Raw genomic sequence first — 10,470 nt, forward strand, 5'->3', positions numbered from 1 at the left:
AGGGTGTCACTGCTGGGAAGTGGGGAGGAGGCTGTGGACTCCCCACCTCCCCTCACCCCTGTGTCCAAGGAACCTCTGAGCTGGAAGCAAGCTACAGACCAGCAGCAGGTCGTGGCCTTGGTGCTACATTGCTTGGCTCTATGATGCTTAAATGAGAAGGATGAATCACCTATCTTTAAGTAAAGGAGCCATTCAGCCACTTAATCTATAAAAATTCAGGTCAAGAGAAAGAGCAGGAGGCCTTGTGGTCCATGGCAGACCTCCCCCAGAAACTGTTGCCCACTCCATCTTCCAAGCCCTAGAGAAACAGGATGGGTGTCTCTCTGGGTGCCACGGGATTCTCAACCATGCTGTCTAGGACCTGCCTTCCAATGAAAGTCGCACTGTCTACAACACCATTGTATTTTGTCCTAACTATTCCATCCACCCCCGCTGACATGCGGCTGTTGGTCCTCCACACAGGAAGAAAGCTGCGTGCATGTTTCATGTCGATTCATTTCTCCAAGGCTAACTGCTGCGTAATTTGCAGTCATCAGATTATGTGTATTGCAGGTGAACCTTTGGAGTCGGCTCTGTATGACCTGGGCTCCCGGGACATGGAAGAGGTCTCTGCAACTATCCAATCTGTCATTCATCTGTGTGCCATGTCCTGCTTTTCTCAATGAACTGAACAAATTCTTGGGACTCGCTCCTGTGCAGGTGGCATGTGTAGGACCCGCAGCCCTGTCCCCTCCAGAAACATACTTTGGAAACTTCGTGCTGTCTCCTCCTTCTGCCTCATCTTTTCCCTGCTCTTCCGCCCATCAACTTCTCCAATCAGTTGCCATGTTCCTGGCTCCCCATCCTGGCTCAGCCTCTCTCCAGCTGTGTGACTGGAAGCCTGTTTTTCCTCCTCTTTCTTCCTCAGTTCTGTCTCTTGCAAAACAAAGTAGACCAGATTGCTTTCCAGGTTGCTTGCAGGGCACAGATTAAGGGGGAAATTATTGCCAAATGTGGTGGCTCACACCTGTAAACCCAGCACTTGTGACGCTGAAGCAAGACGATCACGAGTTCAAGGCAAGCCTAGTTTAGATAGCAAGACCCTTTCTGAAACAAAATAAACAAAAACAGGTAAAATGATACTTTTTTCCTGACCCCAGAGGAGCAGCTATGGAGGCCTCAGCCTCAGCCTCAGTCTGCTCCCTGGCCCTGAGAATGACTCTGTCTGCAGGGTGGCGAACCTGAGCTTAGCTAACCAGGGCACTTTGCCCAAAGTCAGAGACAGAGAGAGAGAGAGAGAGACAGAGAGAGAGAGAGAGAGAGAGAGAGAGAGAGAGAGAGAGAGAGAGAGAGAGAGAGAGAGAAAGAGAGAGAGGGAGAGAGAGAGAGAGAGAGAGAGAGAGAGAGAGAGAGAGAGGTTGATCTGGGCCTTAGGGTCTGATCAAACTCCAAAATTCATGTTTAAAATGCATTGATGCTTGTTGACTACATATTTTAAACTTCCTGTGAGTAATGTGTGGACATTTTTCTTTTAAAAATTGCAGAGAGAACTGTTGAAGCACTCCTTGCAGTCCTTTTCCCAGCAGACCTTTGGCTCTAACTCTCCAGAAGTAACCGCTGCATATGCATGGGTGGGTTTTATTATGACATGGTACCATGTTGTGCCTGCTATTTTTGACTAGACATTTTTTCCATATGACAATGTACCTTAAAGATCTTTCTGTGCCAGTAGGTAAATGTTTACTTCATTCCTACTGTTGTTGTTTCACAGATGCTGAGCATGTGCTCTACCACCGAGCTGCAGCCCAGCCCATTATTGTTTGATGACTGTGGAGTACTCTGGTGTGGTGCCATCAGTTTCCTGAGTGCTGAATATTTCAGAGTATTTCTCCTTCTCATGAACTGTGTTGCTATGAGCACCTTTCCACCTACAGCTTTGCACAGATCTGACTATTGCTGTAGTGTGGATCCCTGGGGTCCTTGGGTCCAGGGACTGTGCACTTCTAGTTTTTGATCACATTGTTTGTGAAATGGTATGTACATCTCCTCCACCGCTGTGCTGTCCCCTCACACCCTCACTGGAATTGTGTGTCTTCTGGCTTGGTAGTTTTTTTTTTCTCTATAAGAGGTCCTTGCTAATATCCTCCATGTCCTCCTGTTTGCTGCCTGAGAACCCCTAACCCATCACACTTTAAATTTCCTGCCATAGTGACCACAGCACAGCCCTAGAGTGGGCGCCATCCCCTGGGTAACAAGTTGTTTCCAACAATGAGATCTGCAGACTTCACCAGCATCCACTGTTTAATATTTATTGGGAGCCTGCTGTGTGCTGGGCCCGCACGGCAACCAAGACCTTTGGGAAGAAAACATGCGGTGATCTAAAAGGCAGAGATTACTTAATAAAAAGCGACAGCCCCATCAGAGGCCACAGGGGTGCTGCTGTTTCCCCGGATGTCTGTGTGCGCCCGGTGAAGCAGGTGGGGGGGGGGTGCCCCCCTGAGAAGCCACATTAAGACGGCAGCTGGTCTCCTACAGGACGCCTGTGCAATTCGACGGAGCTCATCACTTCTCGGTCTATGAGCAATTAAATTGCACCAGGAAGCCCTGTATCTTTATATCATCCTTTAATGACTTGGGGAGGGGAGAATGAGTGCAAAGAGCCCACATCTACGGTTAACTGGCAAAGTCTCGCATTTCTTCAGGGGCCAAATGTCCAGTGCAATTCCAGTTCCTTGTCTCTGCCAAGACCACAAAACAATTGGCTTTGCCCTGCTTTGCACCTCTGGAATTAAATGGTATTTGCAAAGCCCGTAACTGCTTGAAGACACAGCCACTTCTTTTTGTCTTTTCCTGACTCTGATACCTTTAACCCGGCCCACTCCTGCTCCTCCCGCCCTGCAGACTCCCCCGCCCAGCAGACTTTTGTTTCCAGAGTCCCATCCCAGGGCCTGTCAGATTACATTTTTTATTGCATCGAGACAAAAAGCCATCTGGAGCCCCTGGTCTCTGCTGTCAGTGCCTGCCGTTCCCAGGGTCTTCTGCCAGGCTCCCCCGATTAAGAGTCGCCCCCCACCAGCCCTCACTCTTTATTTTTGACCCCTCCCTCTGCCCCCGCCTTGGTGCTAGTGCTTTGTCCCTTGTTCCCCTCACCCTATCACTGGGATGCAGCATACCTTGTCTCAGCAGAACAATGCAGGCTGTCAGCTTTTATTAAGCACGCGGGGGAAAGCACCACAATTTCAGGTGGCTGAAAGCTTACAAATTCTCCATTTGGTTCTCGAGACCTGAGTCTCTCTCCTGGTTGCTGATATACTTATTTTAGGTTGCAGCCATCCCTCTTTGCCTTTCTTCTTGGCCCCGGAAGGCTCGGCCACAAACCTAAACAGCTCTTCAAGTGACAGCCTTTGTAAGGTCATCCAAGCCAAGGACACAGTACTAAGCAGATGGGGGATCAGCTTGTGTTCCCTTAGCTGTAACAGCCCTGCAGGGTGCAGGTCCAAGGATGCATAGGGGTGGAGTGGGGTGCATAGAGGGGCCCTGAAAGGGGGGCCACCTCCCATCTCCCTGCCTGGGCTGAGTACTGGGAGTTGTATTTGCTCTTTAGGATCCATACACGTGTATGCAGGGTTAGAACCCAGGCTCTCGAGGCCTCTAGAAGCACCTATGCAGAGAAAAGTGCCTCAAATGGGATACTGAGGCCCCTGTTTACAAGCATGCCTTTGCCAGAAGCAAGGTTGCTTTTGCCCTAAGGCAGGATGGGGTGTAGGCTTGGCTGTTGGGGTTCTCCTCTGGGAGCTTTGTCGGAATCAGGTGCATTTGGGTAATCCATGTGGCCAGCAGTTTTTGGTGCAGGCATGCTGCTTTCAAATCTGGGTTCTGTGGGAGCCATGTGGCTTTGGGCAAGAGCAGCCTCAGCTGCGATAATGATCGTATCTGCTTCAAAGGGCTCGTGTGAAAACGGGGTGAGACGTAGGCTGTAAAGCTTCAAGCACCGGGCTTAGCTTATAGTTGGTGCTTGGGGTGTGTTGGCTGTCATCATCCGCTCTTTTTCAGGTTTCAGGTCCAGGCCTCCTCCTCTCTTGATTCCTACTTGGCCGTGATGTCACCCATCTTGGTAACCTAGATGGACTGTCCCTCTTGGACAGTGCTTTTCTCTGGACATCCTTTAAGGCGCAGCTCTTCACCCTAACGTTTAGAGCCATATCTTGCGCTTCCCTCCCCTATCTCGGATGGCCTCAGGTTGCTGGAAATTTGCAGAGAAATCAAGAAAGCCACTGAAAAGCTCCTTAAAATGGAACCCAGCCAGGTGTCCAGCTTTAGATTTCAGATCAAACTCTTATTCAAATAACCTAACACTTAGCCTTCAAATCAGAAGCGGAAAGCATGAACGTGTTCATTGTTCTCTCCTCTCATCTGACATTAACCTGAATTTGGCTCTGAGCTGATTCATCCCGGCATTCAACAAGGGATCTCATATGAGAGTTGCTCAGTGAACACTAGTTCACGGGTGAACGCTGCCTCATCATTCAGAGGCTCCGTGGCGGGCTCGGAGGCAGTGTGCTGTTCCTAAGCACACACATTTCCTGTTTAATTCTCACAAAGTCCTACGAAGCGGGTTTTACTACCCTCATTCCACACAAGAATAAATGGAGACTCGGGAGAGTCTAGGAGACTAGCCCAAGGCCTTGGAGCCCAGTGAGGAGTCAGGATTTGTCTTGGAATCTATCAAAGCACCAAATCCCAGCCTCTCACTCCATGCAGGCACCTCCAGCAGCCTTTAATTAATCACGAAATAAAGGCAGACATGCTCCTGTCAAATTTCTCCAACAGTTAACAGGTTCACGCGTTCAATTTTCACAAACGATGCACTTGCCTTGACCATAATGCCAACATCCAGCATCTTTCCCGAAATACCCAAAGTGCTTTGAGGCTCAGGCCCTCACTAATGATCATCAGCTGCCTTGGGAAACAATCCTTTTAAAAAATAAGCTGGCCTCAAACTTGCAGTGGACAAATACAGTCCGAGTTGTCTCACAAATCTTTCTTTAATGAGCACAGGAGCCGACGCGTAATACTGCGTTGACAGTGCTGGTGCTGCGGACATGACTTGGAGCCCCAAGGCCTGCTTTTAAATTCATTTATAAAGAAGCTTCCCTGTTTCCCAATGAAGTCGTGGTAGGAGAAGAGATGGTTGTGCGGGAGTGGCATCTTTAGATGGGCAGAGGCGCATCTGCTGCAGAAGATAAACTTTTTCTCTAACTCTGAACCCTCTTTTTTTTCTTGCTAAAATTACATAGTTGAACAGACAACTTTCTATAATGTTGTGCCTCCACACCAGGTTCTTTTGAAGATGTAACAAAATACGATTACATTATATGGTGATAATTTATTGAGCAACCATCACGCTCTGTTCCGTGCTGCTTTGAATCTTCACAACAGCCTCCTGAGGTTGATAGTATTGCCTCATTTTAAGAAGGAAACAGAGGCTCAGAGAAGCTGAGCACTTTCCCTGAGATCACACAGCTAGTTAGTGGCAGAGCCGGGATTTGGACAGGCAGTTCGGGTTCACATGCTCATGTCTGAAGCAGAGAGTATTGTACTGGGAGTCTGAACCAGGCTCTAAACCACCTGTGTGACCACTGCAGTGTCCAGCTTCCCTGGTCCTTGTGTGCCTGGAGGCAGGTGAATTAGGTCAGCAATGTCAGCACTGGACCTGGGGCCAAACACTATGGGTTTCCTTTAGCATGAATGAGGATTTTTAAAAAATTTCACATAAGCTGCCAATACTTGGAGAGAATTCACATTGAAACCTAGGTCTGTAGACGCTCAAGAGACCTGGAAGAGTGGATGGACTTGAACTGTCTTTCCACAGTGCAACAAAGACCAGGGAATGTGTCATCAGGGCCCCTTCTGGTTCTTTGCTAAAGTCCGATCCTCTGTGCCAGGATTTGGTCCCCGGTCCCATTCCTTCTCCCTGCTCAAGGCATCTGGAGTGGTAGCCCCTGGATTCCACGGGTCACCAAGGCCCTGGGCTGGTCTAACTCCATTTGGGGATTTCCTGGCTCACCCAGTCTCAGCCCGATGGCTGAGTATGTGCCCCATGACTGAGTCCTTTCGGGACTGGGAGGTGGGGCAGGGAGCAGAGTTCCGGGTGCCGCGCTGCCCTCCTGCCTCGTTGTGCTATTGTATATGAGTTATGCAACAGCAGAAAGTTAGGAGAGAACTTGGGAGACGCCACATTCTTTTTTGATCCCGGGTCTCCATCTGAATCCACTCCTGAGGAGGGGGTGCCCAGTGCGTGGGTCTCCTGCTCCCCTTTCTTTGACACATCCCTGTCAGTTCTTTTTTAAAATCGAGCTCCTGCTTCTCAGAGATTAATTGTTGTCAAATGCAACTTATTTTCTAATCCTTTCAGGCCCCATTTAAAGCCATCTGCTTTATTTTACCTTTTTTGATAAAGTCACTGAGAGCTTTTTCCTCTCTCTTTCTCTCTCTCTCTCTGTCTCTCTTTCTCTTTTATGGATTTGCCAATGATTGTCCAGTTTGACAAATTGGATTCTTAAAGCTGATTCTTTGAAGAAAAAGATGCAGTGTGGCAAGACAAGAAACAGCTCATCCTCAAATCAGGAGGATAAATAAAAATAATAAAATAAAAGCAACCCCATTCTCCGGCTTTGCTGTGACTCAAAGGGTGTCTCAGTTGTCACTGATAATCTAATCTTTCTATGATAGGTGAGGAACAGGACAATGGCGACCCAGCCAGCTGTGGGTGTGATAGGCCTCTGATTAATAGAACTGTCCAATAAGCCCCCAACCCCTGGGAAAATGATTAATGACATTTGACGTGAACTCTGGCCTCCCCTGGCAAGAACAGAGGGAGAAAGAGAGCTGCTCAGACAGAATGGGGCATCCTGCGCAGGTTGATTGATTCCTGAAGGCTTTGTTACTCTCAGGCTGTGTGTCTGGGGTGGAGCATGAGTCCTCCTGGCCTGCTCCTGGGCTTTGCAAGTCTGCATGGATCCTGGAGACAGCCTTCTTCCTGTCCCAGAATGCTGGGTCTCCAAAGCATCTCCGCCAATCCCTGCCGACCTGCTGGGCCCCAGCCTGTGAGACCATTTTGACTCCTCCCAACTGCAGTACTGGGAATCAGTGAAGGGAGGTTTAAAGCCAGCCCCATGAGCCTTCTTGGGACTGTCTATTCCCTCTTCCGGGTTTACAGGGTCTAGGGCAGAGGTGGGAGTGTGGGAGTCAGATTACCTGGTGTTTTGGCAAACGAGTGCTTCTGGGAAAGGAGATTGTATGGGTGGGCAACTACTACGGCACTGAGGCCTGCTGGCCGCCCAAAGCTTGCCTACAAATGCAAGCTCAGCCCCAGCAGGGTGGCCCTTCTTTTCTTAGCTCTCCATGTACTTCCCCAGCGGTCTTCTCCTCTAGGGAGGTATAAAGTTGCCTTGACTATTTCTTTCTGCTGACTGGCCTTTTTTGGCTTGGCTGCTTACCCTGATTCCCACACCCTTAGGGCTAACATCATGTAATCGTCCTTCCAAGGGGGACCATTTGGTATGTAGGCCTTGACAGTAACAGAGCCAAGCAAAAAGCCACCATCATGAGTTAGATCAACCAAGTGTCCAGGACAATGACCTTGAGAGAGCTGGTGGTGCATCTGTGGTGAACAGGAGCAAGCAGCTCTGATTTTGGGAGACTGAGGACAGGGGTTGCTGTGCTCCCTCCGTGCACCATGTCTCAGCTGATGAACAGCGCTCCCAGCCTTCCCCAGGTGCTACTGGCCAGCAGGGCATTGGGGGTAGCATTGCCAACTTGGACCTCACAGAAGTGGTGCAAACAGTTAAATATTTTAGGGCATCTTGATCGTATTTGGTAATAATGGTGGGAGACAAACAGAAGTAAGCTGCTTTATAGAATGCATGAACCCAGCTCAGAGGGGACAAACAGGAGCCCCTGCAATGGGCAGCCTGGGCAGTGTCCCTGAGCTGTGAAGGGCTGATTCACAGGAAGTCCTCATACCTGGCAAAGCATAGGAAACCTGTAAGAAGTAGGAATTGTTAGTTATTTTCAATAAATTATTACTTACAATATGCTGGCAACTTGATTATTTCACTAGATGAAGAAGAATAAAATTCAGGAGCCTATGTCAAATGCTAAAAATTACTGTTGAAGAAAATGTTAGAGAGCCAGACATTTGTGGTGCACCCCTGTAATCTCAATAATCCGGAGGCTGAGGCAGGAGAATTACCACAAATTTGAGGCTAGCTTGGGCTAGACAGTGAGGCTCTGTCTTGAAAAACCAGAAGGGGTGGGGGAGAGAGAGAGAAGAGAGAGAGAAGAGAGAAGAAGGAAGAGAGAGAGAGAAAGAGAGAGAGAGAGAGAGAGAATTCCAAAGAGAGCCTGGCATGGTAGTGAATTGAACACCTGTAATCCCAGCTTTCTGGAGACTGAGGCAGGAGAATAGTGAGAGCTCAGCCTGGGCAGCTTAGTAATTTGACAAGAGTTTGTGCTGAAATTTTAAAAAATGGGCTGGGAGTGTGTCTCAGTGCAAAGGTCCTAGTTTGATCCCTAGTACTGAAGAAAAGGAAGAGGAAGAGGAGGAGGAGGAAGAAGAGGAAGAGAAATGGAGAAGAAGAGGAAGAGAAAGGAAGGGGGAGAGGGAGGGAAAGAATTACAAAGAGGACTGTAATGAGGAGTTTATCATTTCCTTCATAGCTGAGAAGGGATGCCCCTTGTAACATGAAGTTTCTTGTTCAGTTTCTGCCTTTAGATTATTTTATTTTATTTTTTGTTTAAGAATTGGACCCAGGGACCCAGGGATGCTCTACATCCCCAGTTCTTTTTATTTTTTGAGACAGAGTCTCCATGAGTTGCTCAGGTTGGCCTTGAACTTGCAATCCTCCTGCCCCAGCCTCCTGAGCAGCTGGTATTAAGGCATGTGTCACCTCGCGGAGCTACCTTTGGTCTCTTACTGGAGCTTTGATTAAATCATTGTGTTGAGAAATAGGGTCACGTGGAGTCTAAAAAGCCAGCCAGGCTAGAGGTCCCTTGGGCAGGAGAAGGTGGAGTGGCCTGAGCCCCTGCCTCTCTTCCCCTCCCTGTCCGGCAGCCTCGCAGTGAGATGCAGGTGTCCCGGGAGCCTTCCTGGGGCTGGAACGGAACGCTGGCCCAGGGTTACTGGATGGGTCACTGCAGTTCTCTCCTTCCCTAACCACTGGCCAGGCCCAGGCCGAAGAGCTCCCTCCCTCCCCTCCTGCTCAAGCAACAGTTCTAGGGAGGAAAGAGGAGGCGAGTTTTAATTTTTCATTTTTTATGTTGCTGGGAATAGAACCCAGGAAGGAAGGAGGAAAAGAAAGAAAATGAGAAGACACACTGCTTTGTGTTTCAGGCAGTAAGAAGCAGCCGTCGTGTGGGTTAAGTCCAAAAGTCCTATCAGAAGTTTTGGGGAGCCTGGTATTACCCAGAATCTCAGCTATTGATTGACTGAAGGCTTCTTAAACTTCAGTAATGGTCAGGAGCATCTGGAAGCCTTGCTAAGTCATGAGGTTGTGGGGTCCTGCTCTGAGGTTCTGATTCAGAAGGTCAGAGAGGGGTCTGAGAATTTTGCATTTCTAACAGGTTCTCAAGTATGCTGATGTTTCTGGACCACCTTTCAAGAAGCAGTGGATTAAGTGATTAGAAGAAGGCATCATGAGATCATGTTTAAAAGTATTTAAGTTCCTCTTTTAACAGGTTGTTTTGGAATATAATTAACAGAATACTAGATAACAGTTCTTTGAGCAAGAAAAGTACTTAACCACACAACAATTAGACTGGGGGTAAGATAATTTCAGGTTGATAAGGCATCTCCATGATATAAAAGTCCTTAGCACAGCTGAATTTTCATCTTTCAGCTTTTTCCTCTTGATTGCAGAATGGCTGCTACAGTTCCAACCCTCAGGTTCTCACACAACTCTGACCAAGGCAGAAGACAGGGCAGATGTTTCCTCTCGTTCTTTTCTTCAGATGCAATGTCCTTTTCTGTAAGTACTTTCTTTACAACTCATTGGTTAGAAGTGGGGCACAGAGTTACAGTAAGTGATCCAATAGCCACAGGGAATAAAGTTTTTGAGTAACCGTAGTCACCACCTAGGCCTGGGCCAGTTACTCACCTTGCTGGAGCATACGATTGCATGATGAAAGTGGGATTCTATGACTCCAGGGAGATAAGAATGTCATAGGGAGGGACCAGCAATGCTTGAGCTAGGGTGGCCAACTTGTCCTGATTTTCCTGGGACTGTCTCTGTTTTAAAAGTGAAAGTCTCACATCCTGGAAACCCTTTCAGTGCTGGGCCAATTAAGGTGGTAAATCACCCCAACTCTTCTCCCAGGACCTGAATTAGAATGTCTCGTGAATAATATCTGGACCTTTCAAATGGGCTTTGAACTCACTTCAGGATGATACTCATGTATGCTAATGCTCCAGATCTTGGGGCTTATGTCACC

Source organism: Cavia porcellus, unplaced genomic scaffold (assembly GCF_034190915.1).
Source record: "Cavia porcellus strain 051 isolate PalLab524CR breed Dunkin Hartley unplaced genomic scaffold, mCavPor4.1 scaffold_6, whole genome shotgun sequence".
NCBI lineage: Eukaryota > Metazoa > Chordata > Mammalia > Rodentia > Caviidae > Cavia > Cavia porcellus.